This window comes from Symphalangus syndactylus, chromosome 15 (assembly GCF_028878055.3).
Source record: "Symphalangus syndactylus isolate Jambi chromosome 15, NHGRI_mSymSyn1-v2.1_pri, whole genome shotgun sequence".
Lineage (NCBI taxonomy): Eukaryota > Metazoa > Chordata > Mammalia > Primates > Hylobatidae > Symphalangus > Symphalangus syndactylus.
The window spans coordinates 40,031,029-40,052,896 of record NC_072437.2 but is presented as its reverse complement, the minus strand read 5'-3'; positions in this window follow the sequence as shown (position 1 = coordinate 40,052,896).

The window sequence follows — 21,868 nt, the reverse complement described above, 5'->3', positions numbered from 1 at the left end:
TGCAGCTCCCAGCGAGATCCACGCAGAAGGCGGGTGATTTCTGCATTTCCAGCTGAGGTACCCAGTTCATCTCATTGGGACTGGTTGGACAGTGGGTGCAGCCCAGGGAGGGTGAGCTGAAGCAGGGTCGGGAGTCGCCTCACCCAGAAAGTGCAAAAGGTCGGAGAATTTTCTCGCCTACCCAAGGGAAGTCATGAGGACTGAGCCTGAGGAACTGGGGACGCCGGCTCAGATACTGCGTTTTTCCCACAGTCTTCACAACCCTTAGACCAGAAGATTCCCTGTGGTGCCTACCCAACCAGGGCTCTGGGTTGCAAGCACAAAACTGCTTGCAACCCAGTTTTGTGCTTGCAACCCAGCACTGGGCAGCCGTTTGGGCAGACACCGAACTAGCTGCAGGAGTTTTTTTTTTTTCCTTCCCTCATTGGCGTCTGGAATGCCAGTGAGACAGAACAGTTTACTCCCCTGGAAAGGTCCACTGCTCTCTTCAGAGCCATCAGGCAGGGACTTTTAAACCTGCTGAAGCTGCACCCACAACTGCCCCTTCCCCAGGTGCTCTGTCCCAGGTAGATGGGGGTTTTATCTCTAAGTCCCTGACGGGGGCTGCTGCCTTTTTTTCAGAAATACCCTGCCCAAAGAGGAGAAATCTGGCAGTCTGGCCACAGCAGCCAGCAGAGTAGAAGTCTGAGATTGACCTGGGAAGGTGGAGCTTGGTAGGGGGAGGGGCGTCCACCATTGCTGAGGCTTGAGTAAGTGGTTTTATGCTCACAGTGTAAACAAAGCCACCAGGAGTTCAAACTGGCTGGAGCCCAATGCAGCTCAGCAAGGCTGCTGTGGCCAGACTGCCAGATTTCTCCTCTTTGGGCAGGGTATTTCTGAAAAAAAGGCAGCAGCCCCGTCAGGGACTTAGAGATAAAACCCCCATCTACCTGGGACAGAGCACCTGGGGAAGGGGCAGTTGTGCGTGCAGCTTCAGCAGGTTTAAACGTCCCTGCCTGACGGCTCTGAAGAGAGCAGTGGACCTCCCAGCACAGTGTTCAAGCTCTGCTAAGGGTCAAACTGCCTCCTCAAGTGGGTCCTTGACCCCTGTGTATCCTGACTGGGTGACACCTCCTAGTAGGGGCTGACAGACACATCACACAGGAAAGCTCAGACTGGCATCTGGCAGGTGCCCCTCTGGGACAAAGCTTCCAGAGGAAAGAAGAGGCAGCATTCTTTGCTGTTCTGCAGCCTCCACTGGTGATACCTAGGCAAATAGGGCCGGGAGTGGACATCCAGCAAACTCCAGCAGATCTGCAGCAGAGGAGCCTGTCAGAAGGAAAACTAACAAACAGAAAGAAATAACACATCCACTCAAAGACCCCATCCGAAAGTCACCAACATCAAAGACCAAAGCTAGATAAATCCACAAAGATGGAGAGAAACCAGCACAAACAGTCTGAAAATTGCAAAAACCAGAATGCCTCTTCTCCTCCAAAGGATCACAACTCCCTGCCAGCAAGAGAACAAAACTGAACAGAGAATGAGTTTGATGAATTGACAGAAGTAGGCTTCAGAATGTGGGTAATAACAAACTCCTCCTAGCTAAAGGAGCATGTTCTAACCCAATGCAAGGAAGCTAAGAACCTTGAAAAAAGGTTGGACAAATTGCTAACTAGATTAACCAGTTTAGAGAAGAACATAAATGACCTGATGGAGCTGAAAAACACAGCACGAGAAATTTGTGAAGCATATACAAGTATCAGTAGCCAAATTGATCAAGCAGAAGAAAGTATATCAGTGATTGAAGATCAACTGAATGAAATAAAGTGAAAAGACAAGATTAGAGAAAAAAGAATAAAAAGGAACAAACAAAGCCTCCAAGTAATATGGGACCGTGTGAAAAGAGCAAATCTATGTTTGGTTGGTGTACCTGAAAATGACAGGGAGAATGGAACCAAGTAGGAAAACATTCTTTAGGACATTATCCAGGAGAACTTCCCCAACCTAGCAAGGCAGGCCAACATTCAAATTCAGGAAATATAGACAACACCACAAAGATACTCCTTGAGAAGAGCAACCCCAACACACATAATCATCAGATTCAGCAAGGTTGAACTGAAGGAAAAAATGTTAAGGGCAGCCAGAGAGAAAGGTCGGGTTACCCACAAAGAGAAGCCCATCAGAATAACAATGGATCTCTCTGCAGAAACCCTACAAACTGGAAGAGAGTGGGGGCCAATATTCAACATTCTTAAAGAAAAGAATTTTCAACCCAGAATTTCATATCCAGCCAAACTAAGCTTCATAAGTGAAGGAGAAATAAAATCCTTTACAGACAAGCTAATGCTGAGAGATTTTGTCACTACCAGGTCTGCCTTACAAGAGCTCTTGAAGGAAGCTCTAAACACAGAAAGGAACAACTGGTACTAGCCACTGCAAAAACATACCAAATTGTAAAGACCATCAACACTATGAAGAAACTGCATCAACTAACAGGCAAAATAACAGCTAGCATTATAATGACAGGATCAAATTCAGATATAACAATATTAATCTTAAATGTAAATGGGCTAAATGCCCCAGTTAAAAGACACAGACTGGCAAATTGGATAAAGAGTCAAGACCCATCGGTGTGCTGTATTCAGGAGACCCATCTAATGTGCAAAGATACACATAAGCTCAAAATAAATGGGTGGAGGAATATTTACCAAGCAAATGGAAAGCAAAACAAAAAAAAGCAGGGCTTGCAAACCTAGTCTCTGATAAAATAGACTTTAAACCAACAAAGATCAAAACAGATGAAGAAGGGCATTACATAATGGTAAAGGGATCAATGCAACAAGAAGAGCTAACTATCCTAAATACATATGCACCCAATGCAGGAGCACCCAGATTCATAAAGCAAGTTCTTAGAGACCTAAAAAGAGACTTAGACTTCCAGACAATAATAGTGGGAGACTTTAACACCCTACTGTCGATAATAGACAGATCAACAAGACAGAAAATTAACAAGCATATTCAGGACTTGAACTCAGCTCTGGACCAAGTGAACCTAGTAGACATCTACAGAACTCTCCACCACAAATCAACAGAATACACATTCTTCTCAGCACCACATCGCACTTATTCTAAAATTGACCTCATAATTGGAAGTAAAATGCTCCTCAGCAAATGTAAAAGAATGGAAATCATTACAAAGAGTCTCTCAGACCACAGTGCAAAAAAATTAGAACTTAGGATTAAGAAACTCACTCAAGGCCAGGCATGGTGGCTCATGCCTGGAATCCCAGGACTTTGGGAGGCTGAAGCAGGTGGATCATGAGGTCAGGAGATCGAGACCATCCTGGCTGACACGGTGAAACCCCATCTCCACTATAAATACAAAAGTTAACTGGGCAAGGTGGCAGGTGCCTGTAGTCCCAGCTACTCGGGAGGCTGAGGCAGGAGAATGGCATGAACCTGGGGGGTGGAGCTTGCAGTGAGCTGAGATCACACCACTGCACTCCAGCCTGGGCAACAGAGCGAGACTCCATCTCTAAAAAAAAAAAAAAGAAAAAAAAAGAAACTCACTCAAAACCACACAACTATATGGAAACTGAACAACCTGCTCCTGAATGACTACTGGGTAAATAATGAAATTAAGACAGAAATAAAGAAGTTTCTTGAAACCAATGAGAACAAAGACACATGTTCCAGAATCTCTGGGATACAGCTAAAGCAGTGTTTAGAGGGAAATTTATAGCACTGGATGCCCACAAGAGAAACCAGGAAAGATGTAAAACAACACCCTAAAATCAAAATTAAAAGAACTAGAGAAGCATCAGCAAACAAATTTCAAAAGCTAGCGGAAGACAAGAAATAACTAAGATCAGAGAAGAACTGAAGGAGATAGAGACAAGAAAAACCCTTAAAAAAATGAATCCAGGAGCTGGTTTTTTGAAAAGATCAACAAAATAGACACATCGCTAGTCAGACTAATAAAGAAGAAAAGAGAGAAGAATCAGATAGATGCAATAAAAAATTATATAGGGATATCACCACTGATCCCACAGAAATACAAACTACCATCAGAGAATACTATAAACACCTCTATGCAAATAAACTAGAAAATCTAGAAGAAATGGATAAATTCCTGGACACATACACCCTCCCAAGACTAAACCAGGAAGAAATCAAATCCCTAAATAGATCAATAACAAGTTCTGAAATTGAGGCAGTATTTAATAGCCTACCGATCAAAAAAAGTCCAGGCCCAGACAGATTTACAGCTGAATTCTACCAGAGGTACCAAGAGGAGCTGGTACCATTCCTTCTGAAAATATTCCAAACAATAGTGAAAGAGAGAATCCTCCCTAACTCATTTTATGAGGCCAGCATCATCCTGATACCAAAGCCTGGCAGAGACATAACAAAAAAAGAAAATTTCAGATAAATACCCCTGATGAACATAGATGCAAAAATCCTCAATAAAATACTGGTAAACCAAATCCAGCAGCACATCCAAAAGCGTATCCACCACAATCAAGTCGGCTTCATCCCTGGGATGCGAGGCTGGCTCAACATATGCAAATCAATAAACATAATCCATCACATAAACAGAACCTACAACAAAAATCACATGATTATCTCAATAGATGCAGAAAAGTTCTTTGACAAAATTCAACACCTCTTCATGTTAAAAACTCTCAATAAATTCAGTGTTGATGGAACATATCTCAAAATAATAAGAGCTATTTATGACAAACACACAGCCAATATCATACTGAATGAGCAAAAACTGGAAGCATTCCCTTTGAAAACTGGCACAAGACAAGGATGCCCTCTATCACCACTCCTATTCAACATAGTATTGGAAGTTCTGGCCAGGGCAATCAGGCAAGAGAAAGAAATAAAGGAGTATTCAAATAGGAAGAGAGGAAGTCAAGTTGTCTCTGCAGATGACATGATTGTATATTTAGAAAACCCCATCATCTCAGCCCAAAATCTCCTTAAGCTGATAAGCAACTTCAGCAAAGTCTCAGATTACAAAATAAATGTGCAAAAATCACAAGCATTCTTGTATACCAAGAACAGACAGAAAGCCAAATCATGAATGAATTCCCATTCACAATTGCTACTAAAAAAATAAAATACCTAGGAATACAACTTACAAGGGATGTGAAGGACCTCTTCAAGGAGAACTACAAAACATTGCTCAAGGAAATAAGAGAGGACACAAACAAATGGAAAATCATTCCATGCTGATGGATAGGAAGAATCAATATCATGAATATGCCCATACTGCCCAAAGTAATTTATAGATTTAATGCTATTCACATAAAGCTACCACTGACTTTCTTCACAGAATTGGAAAAAACTACTTCATGTGGAACCAAAAAGAGCTAACATAGCCAAGACAATCTTAAGCAAAAAGAACAAAGCTGGAGGCATCATGCTACCTGACTTCAAACTATACTGCAAGGCTACAATAACCAAAACAGCATGGTACTGGTACCAAAACAGATATATAAACCAAGGGAATAGAACAGAGGTTTCAGAAATAACACCACACATCTACAACCATCTGATCTTTGACAAACCTGACACAAACAAGCAAAGGGGAAAAGATTCCCTACTTAATAAATGGTGTTGGGAAAACTGGCTAGCCCTATGCAGAAAACTGAAACTGGACCACATCCTTACACCTTATACAAAAATCAACTCAACATGGTTTAAAAACTTATACATAAGACCTAAAACCATAAAAATCCTAGAAGAAAAACTGGGAAATACCATTCAGGACACAGGCATGGGCAAAGACTTCATGTCTAAAACACCAAAAGCAATGGCAACAAAAGCCAAAATAGACAAATGAGATCTAATTAAACTAAAGAGCTTCTGCACAGCAAAATAAACTATCATCAGAGTGAACAGGCAACCTACAGAATGGGAGGAAATTTTTGCAATCTATCCATCTGACAAAGGGCTAATACCCAGAATCTACAAAGAAGTTAAACAAATTTACAAGAAAAAAACAACCCCATCAAAAAGTGGGTGAAGGTTATGAACAGACACTTCTCAAAAGAAGACGTTTATGCAGCCAACAAACATAAAAATGCTCATCATCACTGGTCATTAGAGAAATGTAAATCAAAACCTCAATGAGATAACATCACATACCAGTTAGAATGGCAATCATTAAAAAGTCAGGAAACAACAGATGCTGGAGAGGATGTGGAGAAATAGAAATGCTTTTACACTGTTGGTGGGAGTGTAAATTAGTTCAACCATTGTGGAAGACCATTTGGTGATTCTTCTAGGATCTAGAACTAGAAATACCGTTTGACCCAGCAATCCCATTACTGGGTATAAGGATTATAAATCATTCTACTATAAAGTCACATTCACACATATGTTTATTGTGGCACTATTCCCAATAGCAAAGACTTGGAATCAACCCAAATGTCCATCAATGATAGACTGGATAAAGAAAATGTGGCACATATACACCATGGAATACTATGCAGCCATAAAAATGGATGAGTTCATGTCCTTTCAGGGACATGGATGAAGCTGGAAACCATCATTCTCAGCAAACTCACAAGAACAGAAAACCAAACACCACATGTTCTCACTCATAAGTGGGAGTTGAACAATGAGAACACATGGACACAGGGAAGGGAACATCACACACCAGGGTCTGTCAGGGGTGGGTGGCCAGGGAAGGGATAGCATTAGGAGAAATACCTAATGTAGGTGATGGATTGATGGGTGCAGCAAACCACCGTGGCATGTGTATGCCTATGTAACAAAACTGCACTTTCTGCACGTGTACCCCAGAACTTAAAGTTCAATAAATAAATAAATAAAAGTGTAAGGGGACCCAGATTAAAATATCATTAGTATATTTCCTTTCACTAAGAAGCACACAATCAAAAATAAAAGAAGAAAGAGATTCTCCCTCTGCTAAAGCCAACAGCATTGGCAGCTAGGAAGCTTTGGTTTAGACTTTGACATTTCAGCAAATGTTCATCTTTACTAAAACTAGGCTCTGCCAAGAAGTTTAGCTTGAGATATAATCTCTGGTTTAGTGGTTGGGGATTCATTTCTTGACTGTGGGCAGTATTTTTGAATTTGCTACTCCTTTATGATTTAGGAAATATGCTTAAGTTCTATGGCCTGGAATTTATTATAAGTTATTCTCTTATATTTCCATACCAGAACTATAGAGAAATAACCACAGGATAAGTTTGGCAATCTATTGTACCCCCTGTGAGAAGAACTTGAGCTAAAAGTCCACTGAGCACCTGACCTTCTTAAGCCCCTATTCTCACTGATGGACCACAGTAGTGTTTTGGGCCTCCTGGAATTAGTCTTATGTCAGATTCTGTATATAACAATTTTCAAAAGTTTGATTATTTTTCTTTAATCAATGTAAAGTCACCCTGGCAAATGCCCATGGTTGTCTTCAGGGAAGGCTAGGAAAAGATTAACAGTAAAAAGTTCTGGCGGTATACTTCCTCAAGGATTTCTAGCTTGCCTTTCATTCAGAAGGTTCTGGGTCTCCAAAGTGGCTTAAATCTGAAAATTAATTGAGGGGTGTGATACTCAGTTTTTAAGCTACACTTTTGTTCACTTGACCTGGAATTCTTCTTCTCATATGCAGATCAAGTAAGGATTTAGGAGACAGCCCATCTGTTTTAATTCTAATTACACCATGATTAACTAGAGAATTCCATAGACCTTTGTCTATTTGTCTATTAGACTATTTTGGTTACTGTTTTGACTCCCCTGTCCATTACAGTAACCATCTTCTTGTCTTTGGCGATTAATTGCCATTATTTGACACCTGCTACCTCAGTATCCAATATCCATATTGCCTTTAGAAATCTCAGCTTGGTGGCAGTCATCCCCACTGTAATTTCTGACCTATAGAGAAGAATGGCCACAAGGCTCTTGAAGAAATCCAGGGCTCCCTTCACAAATTTATTTCCCACAGGTATGGTAAAAGGTATATCCTCTGGACTGTCCCAGGGTGGGAGAGTAAGTCTTACATGATAAATCCACTCTAACATTCTAATATCCCTAAACCTTTGAATAACTTCCTCTACAGTATACAAAGGCAGTTCTGATATTCCAACTTTATTTACTGTACACCATTTTTGGTCCATATTTTAGCTAACCAACCAAACCATTAGGACCCATTCTATCTCCTAAGGCTAAAATATTCAATCCAGAATCTTACCTTGGTTGGCCCATATCCATATATCAAGTTTGATATAACTTTATGTTTCTTCCCTCATTGTCTCACATATTTACTACCAACTCTTATACATATTCCTACTGGAATAGACAGAAAAATCATGCATTTCTTTGGTGTGTGGTGATTTGCTTTTCTTGTGAGCCATACTTGTATCTCACCTTCTGAGGCATACTGGGACTTGAGTCTAGTTATAGATCCAGAAGCAAAGAAGGGTGGTAAAGGTATGTCCTTAGAATAATCAGCAGTGCCTTTCAAGAAAACTCCATAATGGAGGCCATTATAGTTTCTGCAGGAAATGGCAGGGTAACCTCCTCAAACAGGAGGAGAGATGCTGCTTACACTAGCAAAGACTCAGCAAAATTTTGCGTTTTCCATGTTCCCAGCTTCCTAAACATCTTCCCCCATGTCCTCATTCTAATTTTCAGGATTACATTTCTTTCTAATCAAAGCCCTCCTTTAAACAGTAGTCAACTCATAGGTTGGGAAGTCAATTTGTATTCTAACCCTGCCTCTTGCAAGATGAGACTCTAGGTATTGTTTTCAGAGATTTCAATTCTGTGGCTATAGGAAAGCAGGGTTTCTTTCAGGACAGACCTAGAAACTTTCAGGTTATTTATGTGGAGCTAGACACTGAGCTCATCCAATTATTCCTCTACTTCTCCAGTGCAGTTATGAGCACCCAATCTATCTTATTATATACTTTAGTTTGACTAAAATGTTCCAAGGTACAAATATATGCCACTCACATTTTATGAACTACAAATACATGTCATTCAAAACTTTTCCTTTTATGGATATTTGGTTAGGAATATCCAATGATGGTGAAATTTTGCACATATTTATTGCCACATTATGCCATGCACTGTCACTGGAAATGAAGTCATTAGTGCTTTAAGTCTAGGCACACTAGAGAACAAATCCAGAAAACATAGAACCAATTCAGAAAAATCATGTGTAAGATTCTATTCTTCTGGAACAATTGTTGGTATCAACATCTGTATCAGGCAAGGTTCCAATTGGGAAATAAAAACAGTAGGATATATATGCATGTGTGTATGGAGAGAGAGAGAAAGAGAAGGGGAGAGAGAGAGAGACATATTTAGCAGGCACAAACAGTAATAAAATTAAACTCCAGGAAGCTTAAATGATATCTGACCCTAAGATGGTGAATATCTTCTTAACCATGACAATCGGAAGTAAAGAGGAAAAAAAATTTAACATAAACATGTGTTTTTGTGTTTGCGTACATATATAGTATATATAGGTACATATACATATTGTATATGATATATACAATTTCATTTACATATACAGTTTTCTAAAGAAGCTTTAGATATAAATTGATATAAAAATCAATAACCAAATCTTTTAGTTAAAATACGTGACAGATGTATGACTAATATCTAAATTATATGAAAAATTTTTAAATATTGACTAAAAAAAACTCCAAAAGAAAAATATATAGAAAATTCATTGGACATCAAATTCAAATTTCTAATGTAAAAGGTATCCAAGGTCACAAAAGGTATTCAAGGTCACAAAATACTCATAGAAATAAAATAAGAATGAGACATCGGTCACATCCAACAGGGCAGGAAAAGTTAAGATACAAAAATATGACTATTAGTGACTTTGGGAATGCAGGATCATGGACACTCTTACTATTGACGGAGGGGACTCTTAAATTGTTATACTTTTGCAAAAGTAATTTGGCAGCATCTCTTAAAACTAATTTTGAAGTACACATATATTTATATAGCACAAATCCATTAATAGTCATTCATACAAACCCAAAGACTAGGATGTGAGTATATATGTTCAATGATATTTCATGTGCATTTTTGATAATGGTGAAAAATAAGTCAATGGAAAAAAATGAATGAGTGACTCTACCGAGGTACAACCACTTTATGAACTGTAGCTCTCACACCGAAAGTCTAATTTGATTCGTTGGGGTTTTGTAAGGTATGGATGAGTGAGAAAAACAAGATGAGAAGTGTCTAACCCCATGTTGATAATATTGCTGTAAGGCTAACACTGATGAAATCTGTGTGTATGTGTGTGTGTGTTGTGTGTGTGTGTGATGAAAACATAAGACCATCTGTGAATTATATGTATGAGGTGTTTATGATATAGGCAGTAAGGGGCTTCCACAATCAGAGAAGCTGCCGCTTGATGACTTTTTGAGCCTGAATCAGGAAGGTAGTGGTCCACAAAAGCTCAGGAGAAAGCAGCTGTGCAGTTTATGTCTTTCCGCAGTCCCTTCTACACCTGCAGCGAAAGAATAAATGGCCCCTAAGAGCTTTTCTTCAATCTTCCAAATATCATGCCAGGGCCTCACATTGGCAGTTTCTCATCTAGAAATTATATGATAAATGTAGATCTCAGCTTCTCATCTGGAATCAGCTGTAACGTGTATAGAGCATGGGAGGATAAACACCATACCTATAGGGGATGGGGTAGGTGGTAATGGTGAATAAATGGTGAGTCAAAAAAAGAGGAAAAGGAGACAGATTAATATGAGGAGAGAAATGTTTGCTTTAAAATATACAGTGCATAGTTTCATAGTTCAATCCCATTTATCTAAACTTTTATGTATGTGTTGTGTATACAAACACAAGCACATATGCAGACTATATGGGTGTTTAGGCATGCATGTTGTTATCTAGTGTACTTTTTAATTAATAAAGAGGCATTCAAGTATTAATATGTAGTATATATTGTCCAGTGAAACAAATGAATTTCAGACTACTGTCTAGATTAATTCTACTTTGCAAAAACAAAGATGTGTATGCTGTGGCCGTATAAACACATACATGTAACAGAGGAGAGAAGTGGAGATGTACTAAGGTATAAATCTTGTAAGAATACCTGCAATAAAAATTATGATTTTAGGATACTATTTTAATGTCAATATTTCTCATCCCCAATAAAAGAGAATATTATACCTCTACCCTTGGATTTTTAGATATGTGTTCTAATCATCTGTAATATAATAAGCATTATTATTAAATATCAAAAGAAACTATAAATCTTACAATTTATAAACATATACATCATAATACAAAGGTTCTGGCCATATCAATTTCTTTCCTTAATTAAGTTCTTATTAAGTGCTAGGCACCATGGCTTTGAGAACATAAGCTCATTTGTACTGAGAAGAATTCGGTTATAGATCAATCTAAAATTTTATCCAAGATGACTATCTGATACCTGAGAATGAAAAGAAAGATGAATTTCACAAACAGAGATGGCTGGTTTGTTTTGATTTGGGAATTGATGATAGAATATCCAGTTAAAATATCCGGCTAAACAGATAAAGACTAAGCAGCTAAGCCAAATTTCTTTAAGTGCTATTACTATATCCCCAAAAGAAACGTGAATGAGCCCACCTATGGTAGCCATTACTGTTCACTCCAGTTTCAGAGACACAGTGATTTAGTAGATGCTTCCTCAATTAAACCAGTTCTGGTATCGTATTCATGAATATGTTTTATTCATCTGAGAGTATTATAAATAAAATAACCTCAAGTAAACAAAATAAAGTAATATTGATATTGCATTGAATACAGTTGTGGTTCTGTAATGATAATCTATTTTTATCTATTATATGCATGTTTTGGTACATATTCATGTACATTATTTAAAAGATATATGCATGCTTTCAAATAGGTTATAAAAAAGTTTGTTTTATTGTCATAACAGTAATCAATGTCACTTTAGGTCAGACATTCATATATGTGGGAGTAAGTATGTATGTCTGTGTGCACACCTCTGTGCATGTGTGGTATAAATCCATTTATTTTTACGTATTATACATTAATATAATTTCTAAAATAACCAAGAAATACAATTTCTACATTATTGAAATTTTACAAAAATTGGTGCTGTATAAAGTTGGAATAGAGATAGTCCCTAAGTTGTTTGTAATCTTAATTATAATGTATCACACACTTGAACTATGTTATTTTTATTATTTTTTATGTACATGCTGAAATCTGTTACAAAGTTTGCCTAAAATAAAAAAGTAATAATTAGTTATTACATTTTATCCAAAATGAATAAAATTGATAAATGTAAGGAATATAATATTGAGAACAAAATTTGAAAAAACGTAAAAAATTTTGAGCTGTTTACATGTTTATGGGTGAAAAAAAGAAAGGAAATCAACAGACTAACTGTGACCACAACCCTAAAACCAGGTGAAAGAACTCTTGTATTTTGGTTGTTGATTAAAATTACTATAAATGTTTTTAAGGTGTAAATCTTTTATGTATAAAATGAAGATTCAGTTAAAATATCCAGATAAGGTGCTTCATGCATGGCAGTTAGAATAGTGCTTATATCAATATTTTTATGGTAATTTGAGTTCAGATAGAGTTCAAAAGAAAATGATTTATGCTTATGAAAGGATATTTGCCTTGGAAAGATTTTAAATAAGTTTTCTAGCTTGGGGAAATGCTGTTTATTGGATTAATGGTGAGTTTTCTGACACTGAGTAAGCGAGCAAGGTGGACATTTACTTTTCTGGTTGACATTTAAAAAAATGATAGTTCCTTGTGAAAATACTGAAACCAAGATGTAAACCATTCATTTTCTTTTGTGTAGTTTTTTCATTACTGTCACCTGCTCTCCCTCCTTTTATCTGTTTCCCTAGATCTCAAAATACTGCCAGTGTTCATGGTTTGTTAATAATTCTTATGTTATTGTAACAGTTTTAAAATGAATTCAGTCATTCATGTGCACATTACTTTATTGTACATTGATTAACATTTCAAAGTTGGCTTGATTTTCTGACGTGATCTGAGAGCTGGAGTGTAGATACTGAATACAGCCGCAAAGAAAACTTTCTCAGAAATAGAAGCCTCATGCTGGCATTGTTGATCTATTTCAAAATAAAAAGCTGGATTTTTGAAGAAGCCAAGAAAAATACTTCTCCTTACATACGAACACTGTGGGAGAAATCAAGACGTCAGTCCAGGAAATAGACTTACAAAACTGGCTACTCATGAACAATTGACTATTATTATTATTATTTTCAGTGAAATTAAATTAGAATATTTTCTAGGCAACATCTCTAACACACATAAAGTCATTGTTCCACACTGGAATAATGTCTGAGTAAATACATCTTCATAAAAAACAACTATACACTGATTTTGGTAAATTGCACACATAAATATACACATACACACACAAACACACACACACACAGACACATAGATATATATACATACACACACAGTTGATCATTGAACAGCTTGGGAGTTAGGGAAGCCAACGCCCTGTGTATTTGAAAATCTACATATAATTTTTGACTTCTTTAAAACTTAACTACTAATGGCTTACTGTTGACTTGAAGGCTTACGGATAACATAAACAGTCAACACAAATTTTGTATGTTATATGTATTATACATTATATTCTTACAATTAAGTAAGCTATAGAAAAGAAAATGTTATTAAGAAAATCATGAGATAATACATTTACAGTACTGCACTGTATTTGTCGATACCATAAGTTTACATTGTCTCTGTATGAGACTGTTTGAAATGACAGGCAACCACAGCTGCAAACATCAATCTATGGTACAAATCAAGCAGTTCAACTCTTCTCATAATGTCACGACTTTTTTTCTGCTTTTTGGGAGCACTTCCAGCATCACTAGTAGCACTTTGTAAGGGTTTCATGGTGTTATTCCAGGTATACGGTATTGTAATGAACAGGATGAAAAATATACCAGAAATAGGAGAGATCTTTTTTTTTTACTTCAATATACAATTTACTGGAGAGATGAGCTGCTCATATGAAGAAGATTAGTGGCATAAGGCGTTTTAAGTGAATAGTCAAAAAACTTGAACTCACTGCAATAGCAAAGGGAGGTAGCTTTGAAATTATTACAGAAGAGTGTTTAGTTAATTTTACACAGTTATGATCTAATAATGTGTCTTTATATTCGTTTACATTTCTCTGGACTGTGAACGACACCATGTAGGATCTGTAAGTGTTTAGTAAGTTTTAATTAATATTTTTAATGTTAACTAAGTATAAGTTTTAATTAATTTTAACTTTTTATAAGAGATTTGTGATATTTTATGGTAGTAAATGATGAAATAGACTAGTATCTGCATATGTTTTGTAAGTTCATGACACACCTAACTTTTCCTTAAATTTTCATTAATTCTAGACTACATGGCTCATCGGTAAATTTTTTTCAAATTGTCACAAATCTCTAAAAATTTTTCAAATATATTTATTTTTAAAAATTGACATATTAGTAGACCCATGACTAATAGTAGACCCATGTCCAACCTGTGTTGTTAAAAGGTAAACTATATGTGTGTGTGTATATATATATTTATATTTATATTTTTACACAATTATACTTTATGAAGAAGAGGTGACAAAATCTCTATCCCTATCAAAAAGAGATGGAGACATTTCAGCATGAAATTAATAAAACAGTAAATATTTTCATATACATATTCCAGCATCTTCTTCTGTATTACTGTGAGAACATCAGTCTTTTTTGATAATAAGTAACTTCTTTCACTAGACATTACATCTCTTGCTTCTATCCCAATATCTTCTTAGCTTCTGGCTTCCTTTTCTTTTATTTTTTATTTTTTTTTAATTATTATCGTACTTTAAGTTTTAGGGTACATGTGCACAATGTGCAGGTTTGTTACATATGTATCCATGTGCCATGTTGGTGTGCTGCACCCATTAACTCGTCATTTAGCATTAGGTGTATCTCCTAATGCTATCCCTCCCCTCTCCCCCCACCCCACAACAGTCCCCAGAGTGTGATGTTCCCCTTCCTGTGTCCATGTGTTCTCATTGTTCAATGAGACAGAACAATGAGTGAGAACATGCGATGTTTGTTTTTTTGTCCTTGCGATAGTTTACTGAGAATGATGATTTCCAGTTTCATCCATGTCCCTACAAAGGACATGAACTCATCATTTTTTATGGCTGCGTAGTATTCCATGGTGTATATGTGCCACATTTTCTTTCTTTTTTTTTTTTTAATGTATTTGAGTATTACATATGCATTTATTTGAAGAAAATTCACAGGCTTTACAATAAGATCTAATACCAATTCCCAGTTCTTTTTCACTGTGGAACTGTTAGTGACCCATTTGGTCATTTTAGGTGCACCATTAGGTGCATTAATATACCCTTGAGATAATCTCAGATCTACTGCTTATTAGTTGCATGACGTGGCCACATTATTTAACGTCTTTGCTTCGGTTTCCAAATCTGTGAAATAGAAATAGCAACAGCAATCACCTATGGGTTATCAGGAGGATTAAATGAGTTACTACATGTAAGGCACCTAGAGCCTGGCACTTGGTATGAACTCATCAAATAGTAACTTTTTTTTTTTCTTCCAGATCTGGGGACATTTTCATGTGTCCCTCATGAATTTTGTTCTATTCCAACTGAGAGTAGTGGGAAGATGCCACTTCTTAATTCAGGGTCCTCATTGCTAAGTCTTTGGCCTTTTGTTATGTACTCGTTCAAAATACAGGCTTCAAGTGATGACTCTGTGTTTCTATAATCTCCACTTAGACTGAGAGATTCCTAAGGACAGGAACTCGATCCTAAGGTTGTTTCTATGGCCCACCATGTCTAAGGCAGTGTCTCACATGGAGTAAGAGCTCCATATTTATTTTTGTTGATACTTTTTACTGTTCCTTCCTCACTGGTTACCCAAGGCTGATTACAGCAGCATTCCACTCTTTCTCCTCTTCCACACCACGTGTAATTTTTTTTTTAATTATTATCATACTTTAGGTTTTAGGGTACATGTGCACAATGTGCAGGTTTGTTACATATGTATCCATGTGCCATATTCGTTTGCTGCACCCATTAACTCATCATTTAGCATTAGGTATATCTCCTAATGCTGTCCCTCCCCCCCCACCCAACCCACAACAGTCCCCGGAGTGTGATATTCCCCTTCCTGTGTCCATGAGTTCTCATTGTTCAATTCCCACCTATGAGTGAGAACATGCGGTGTTTGGTTTTTTTGTCCTTGAGATAGTTTACTGATGTTTTCCAGTTTCATCCATGTCCCTACAAAGGACGTGAACTCATCATTTTTTATGGCTGCATAGTATTCCATGGTGTATATATGCCACATTTTCTTAATCCAGTCTATCGTTGTTGGACATTTGGGTGGGTTCCAAGTCTTTGCTATTGTGAATAGTGCTGCAATAAACATATGTGTGCATGTGTCTTTATAGCAGCATGATTTATAGTCCTTTGGGTATATACCCAGTAATGGGAAGGCTGGGTCAAATGATATTTCTAGTTCTAGATTTCTGAGGAATCGCCACACTGACTTCCACAATGGTTGAACAGTGTAAAAGCGTTCCTATTTCTCCACATCCTCTCCAGCACCTGTTGTTTCCTGACTTTTTAATGATGGCCATTCTAACTGGTGTGAGATGGTATCTCATTGTGGTTTTGATTTGCATTTCTCTGATGGCCAGTGACGAGGAGCATTTTTTCAGGTGTTTTTTGGTTGCATAAATATCTTCTTTTGAGAAGTGTCTGTTCATGTCCTTCGCCCACTTTTTGATGGGGTTGTTTGTTTTTTTCTTGTAAATTTGTTTGAGTTCATTGTAGATTCTGGATATTAGCCCTTTGTCAGATGAGTAGGTTGCAAAAATTTTCTCCCATTCTGTAGGTTGCCTGTTCACTCTGATGGTACTTTCTTTTGCTGTGCAGAAGCTCTTTAGTTTAATTAGATCCCATTTGTCAATTTTGGCTTTTGTTGCCATTGCTTTTGGTGTTTTAGACATGAAGTCCTTGCCCACATCTATGTCCTGAATGGTATTGCCTAGGCTTTCTTCTAGGATTTTTATGGTTTTAGGTCTAACATGTAAGTCTTTAATCCATCTTGAATTAATTTTTGTATAAGGTGTAAGGAAGGGATCCAGTTTCAGCTTTCTACATGTGGCTAGCCAGTTTTCCCAGTACCATTTATTAAATAGGGAATCCTTTCCCCATTTCTTGTTTTTGTCAGGTTTGTCTAAGATTGGATAGTTGTAGATCTGCAGCATTATTTCTGAGGGCTCTGTTCGTTCCATTGATCTGTATCTGTTTTGGTACCAGTACCATGCTGTTTTGGTTACTGTAGCCTTGTAGTATAGTTTGAAGTCAGGTAGCGTGATGCCTCCAGCTTTGTTCTTTTGGCTTAGGATTGACTTCGTGATGTGGGCTCTTTTTTGGTTCCATATGAACTAAAGTAGTTTTTTCCAATTCTGTGAAGAAAGTCATTGGTAGCTTGATGGGGATGGCATTGAATATATAAATTACCTTGGGCAGTATGGCCATTTTCACGATATTGATTCTTCCATCCCATGAGCATGGAATGTTCTTCCATTTGTTTGTATCCTCTTTTATTTCATTGAGCAGTGGTTTGTAGTTCTCCTTGAAGAGGTCCTTCACATCCCTTGTAAGTTGGATTCCTAGGTATTTTATTCTCTTTGAAGCAATTGTGAATGTTAGTTCACTCATGATTTGGCTCTCTGTTTGTCTGTGATTGGTGTATAAGAATGCTTGTGATTTTTGTACATTGATTTTGTATCCTGAGACTTTGCTCAAGTTGCTTATCAGCTTAAGGAGATTTTGGGCTGAGACAATGGGGTTTTCTAGATACACAATCACGTCATCTGCAAACAGGGACAATTTGACTTCCTCTTTTCCTAATTGAATACCTTTTAGTTTCTTCTCCTGCCAAATTGCCCTGGCCAGAACTTCCAACACTATGTTGAATAGGAGTGGTGAGAGAGGGCATCCCTGTCTTGAGCCAGTTTTCAAAGGGAATGCTTCCAGTTTTTGCCCATTCAGTATATTGGCTGTGGGTTTGTCATAGATAGCTCTGATTATTTTGAGATACGCCCCATCAATACCCAATTTATTTAGAGTTTTTAGCATGAAGAGTTGTTGAATTTTATCAAAGGCCTTTTCTGCATCTATTGAGATAATCATGTGGTTTTTGTCTTTGGTTCTGTTTATATGCTGGATTACATTTATTGATTTGCATATGTTGAACCAGCCTTGCATCCCAGGGATGAAGCCCATAACTCATTTTATGAGGCCAGCATCATCCTGATACCAAAGCCAGGCAGAGACACAACCAAAAAAGAGAATTTTAGACCAATATCCTTGATGAACATTGATGCAAAAATCCTCAATAAAATACTGGCAAACCGAATCCAGCAGCACATCAAAAAGCTTATCCTTTTCTCTCTAACACATTCTAATATAAAACAAGGCAAATCATGTGAAATAAGGCCAATGGGGTTTGCATTTTCAGTGATCTTATTTGCAATCCAGGCTGCAGAGTTGAATGATTCTCTCACATCCTCCAGTAGCATGGGTCACACTTTTATAACTGACATAAAATTTGAATCTACTAAACAGGCCACAGTGAATGCCTTATGGAGGGAAAAGACAAATGGAGAAATTTAAGAAATAAGGGAGTCAATTACTTGGTATTTTGGTCATAGATTTGGAATCCATATACCCAAAATAGAGCCATAAGTTATTTTTATAGGAATATTAAATATTCTCACTCTATATTTCACAGTTCCAAATTAGCAGACAACACGATGCAGTAAATTCTGCTCATAAAGGTATAACAATATGTCTTTTCCCGATTTTAGCTATAAATACTATATGCTTGGCTAATTTTATGAGCTTAAAGCACATTAGTATAATATTTTACAATTTTTTCCTTTTTGCATTCCAAAATGCAACAACAAAATACTGCAGCACATCTCAAATGCTATCCTTTCTTACCTCAATTTGATTTAATGTAACTGTTCTCATTTCTAGTACACTAGAAAAGTATTAATGGAAGTGGCTTCAAGCTTCAAAATTCAAACACAAAATATAAAGGTAAAAATAAAGAATTACTAGAAAACTTTATGGGGAAAAGTATATCGATAACTGGAAAAATGTAGATCACCACTTTATTACTTACATTTAGAATAGACCCATGTCCCCACAAATATATATACCTCCTATGTACACATAAAAATTTAAAAGCAAAAGGTAAAATAAAATAAAATAGATCCAAATGGGTACAAGCTTTAACATAACCAATCAAAAACTTTCTGGAAGAAAAATTATGAATATTAAACAATAATAATTTTGAGGGGGAGAGAGCCTTTCCAAATTAGTCATAAAACTCATAAGCCATTAAAGAAAAAAATGTGATACATTTGACTCAATTATATTTTTACAAATAGAAAAAAATAAATATATAAAATTAAAATGTAAAAGACAAACTAAAAATATATTAACAATACATGTGACTAATGAAAATCTATTTCCTTCATATATAAAGAAGTTTTGCAAAACAGCAGGCAAAAGAGATTTGCAAAAAAACAGTGAATAATTGGCTATAGACTTGATTAAATGCAAACTGCAGCAGTTTCAGTTTATTAATACAGAATGAATAAAAATTTCTTCTTTATTATGATATATGTTAATATCCAATGACATTAGATACTATTCACTTTTATACATTTTTAAGTTAATCTTTTTCATATTATGCCAATGTCTCTCTACTATTCATTCATTCCTTCATTCAGTACACATTAATGGAGCATCCAGGTGCACAAGACACTCTACTGGCTGTTGAGTATATTGCAGTAATTACAACACAATTTCTTTTCCTGAAAGCTGACATTTTAAATAGGAGAGAGAGTAGCAAAACTAACAGACAAACAAATGCACAATGAAACACCAGAGAGAGATAAGTGCTTTAGAATATTGTATTACTATTTCACAATATTCAGAATATTGTTCACTATAATGTGAAAGGTTTTATTACAAAATATCTGAGAAAACTACTTTCCAGATATTTCCAAAACAGCAAGCAGAAAGTCTCTAAATTGATTGTTCATTTGGTAAATTGGAAGAGCAATAAAGATGTAGGCTACACTGAAAGGGAATAAGTGAAGAAAATAGGATAAAAAATGACAATAGACAGGGCCCTAGGGGCAAATCCTGTAGGAACACAAGGGATTATTTTCTAGCTTGTCAATAGATGATGAAATGCACTGGCCATCAGAGAAATGCAAATCAAAACCACAATGAGATACCATCTCACACCAGTTAGAATGGCAATCATTAAAAAGTCAGGAAACAACAGGTGCTGGAGAGGATGTGGAGAAATAGGAACACTTTTACACTGTTGGTGGGACTGTAAACTAGTTCAACCATTGTGGAAGACAGTGTGGCGATTCCTCATGGATCTAGAACTAGAAATACCATTTGACCCAGCCATCCCATTACTGGGTATATACCCAAAGGATTATAAATCATGCTGCTATAAAGACACATGCACACATATGTTTATTGCAGCACTATTCACAATAGCAAAGACTTGGAACCAACCCAAATGTCCATCAATGATAGACTGGATGAAGAATATGTGGCACATATATACCACGGAATACTATGCAGCCATAAAAAGGATGAGTTAATGTCCTTTGTAGGGATATGGATGAAGGTGGAAACCATTATTCTGAGCAAACTATTCCAAGGACAGAAAACCAAACACCACATGTTCTCACTCATAGGTGGGAATTGAACAATGAGAACACTTGGACACAGGATGGGGAACATCTCACACCAGGTCCTGTCGTGGGGTGGGGGTAGCAGGGAGGGATAGCATTAGAAGATATACCTAATGTGAATGACAAGTTAATGGGTGCAGAACACCAACATGGCACATGTATACATATGTAACAAACCTGCACGTTGTGCACACGTACCCTAGAACTTAAAGTATAATAAAAAAATAGATTAATTAAAAAAATAAAAATAAATAAATAAATGATGAAATGAAATGTGTGTGTGTGTTTGTCTGTGTGTGTGTGTGTGACAGGGTGGGGTGGGGTGGGGAGAGAGAGAGAGAGACAGAGAGAGAGAGAGAGAGAGAGACAATTAGTTAAGTGTTACTCCAAGCACCATGGAACAATGATGTGAATTGCGGGTTAAAGTTCTTAGTAAGATATACAATGAAAGGGATGGAAAGGGCTTATGAAGAATAATAAAAAGTTTGACTGTAAACTAATTGATGTTTAATTGTTGGCATGTGAGCAGTGAATAAATACAAGATTTGGTGAGAACCAGTGTAATTGTGGTAGTCATTAGTACATTAAGAATGCTTAGAGCATGGAAGTGCAAGAGATCATATAGAGAATAGTGAAGTCCTAAAAGTACAGTCCTGAGTAGCTCAAATATTCAGAGGCAGTGAATTTCTTAAAAAGTAATAAAATTAACTGAGGAGGAGCGCCTAGTGAGGGAGCAGGTGAACTGGCAGTGTAGAGTGTCACAGCAGCCGTGTGGAAGGGGGTAATCACCTCTGTCAGTACTGCTGTGTTTTAGTCTATAATATTTATAATTAATACTAATCAAATTAATTATAACAAAAAGTTTACTATGGACTTTTTTCCTAACAGCCTTCAGATAACTATGTATGCAAATATTTTAATCTTCAGAGAAAACATGATTTTTCTAGAGTTTACGACAACTAGTAAAGCTGGAGATGTTTCTGCCAGTGGGTTTTATAATTCTTATTTAATTGAATGGATGTTTAAAATATGTTACCTA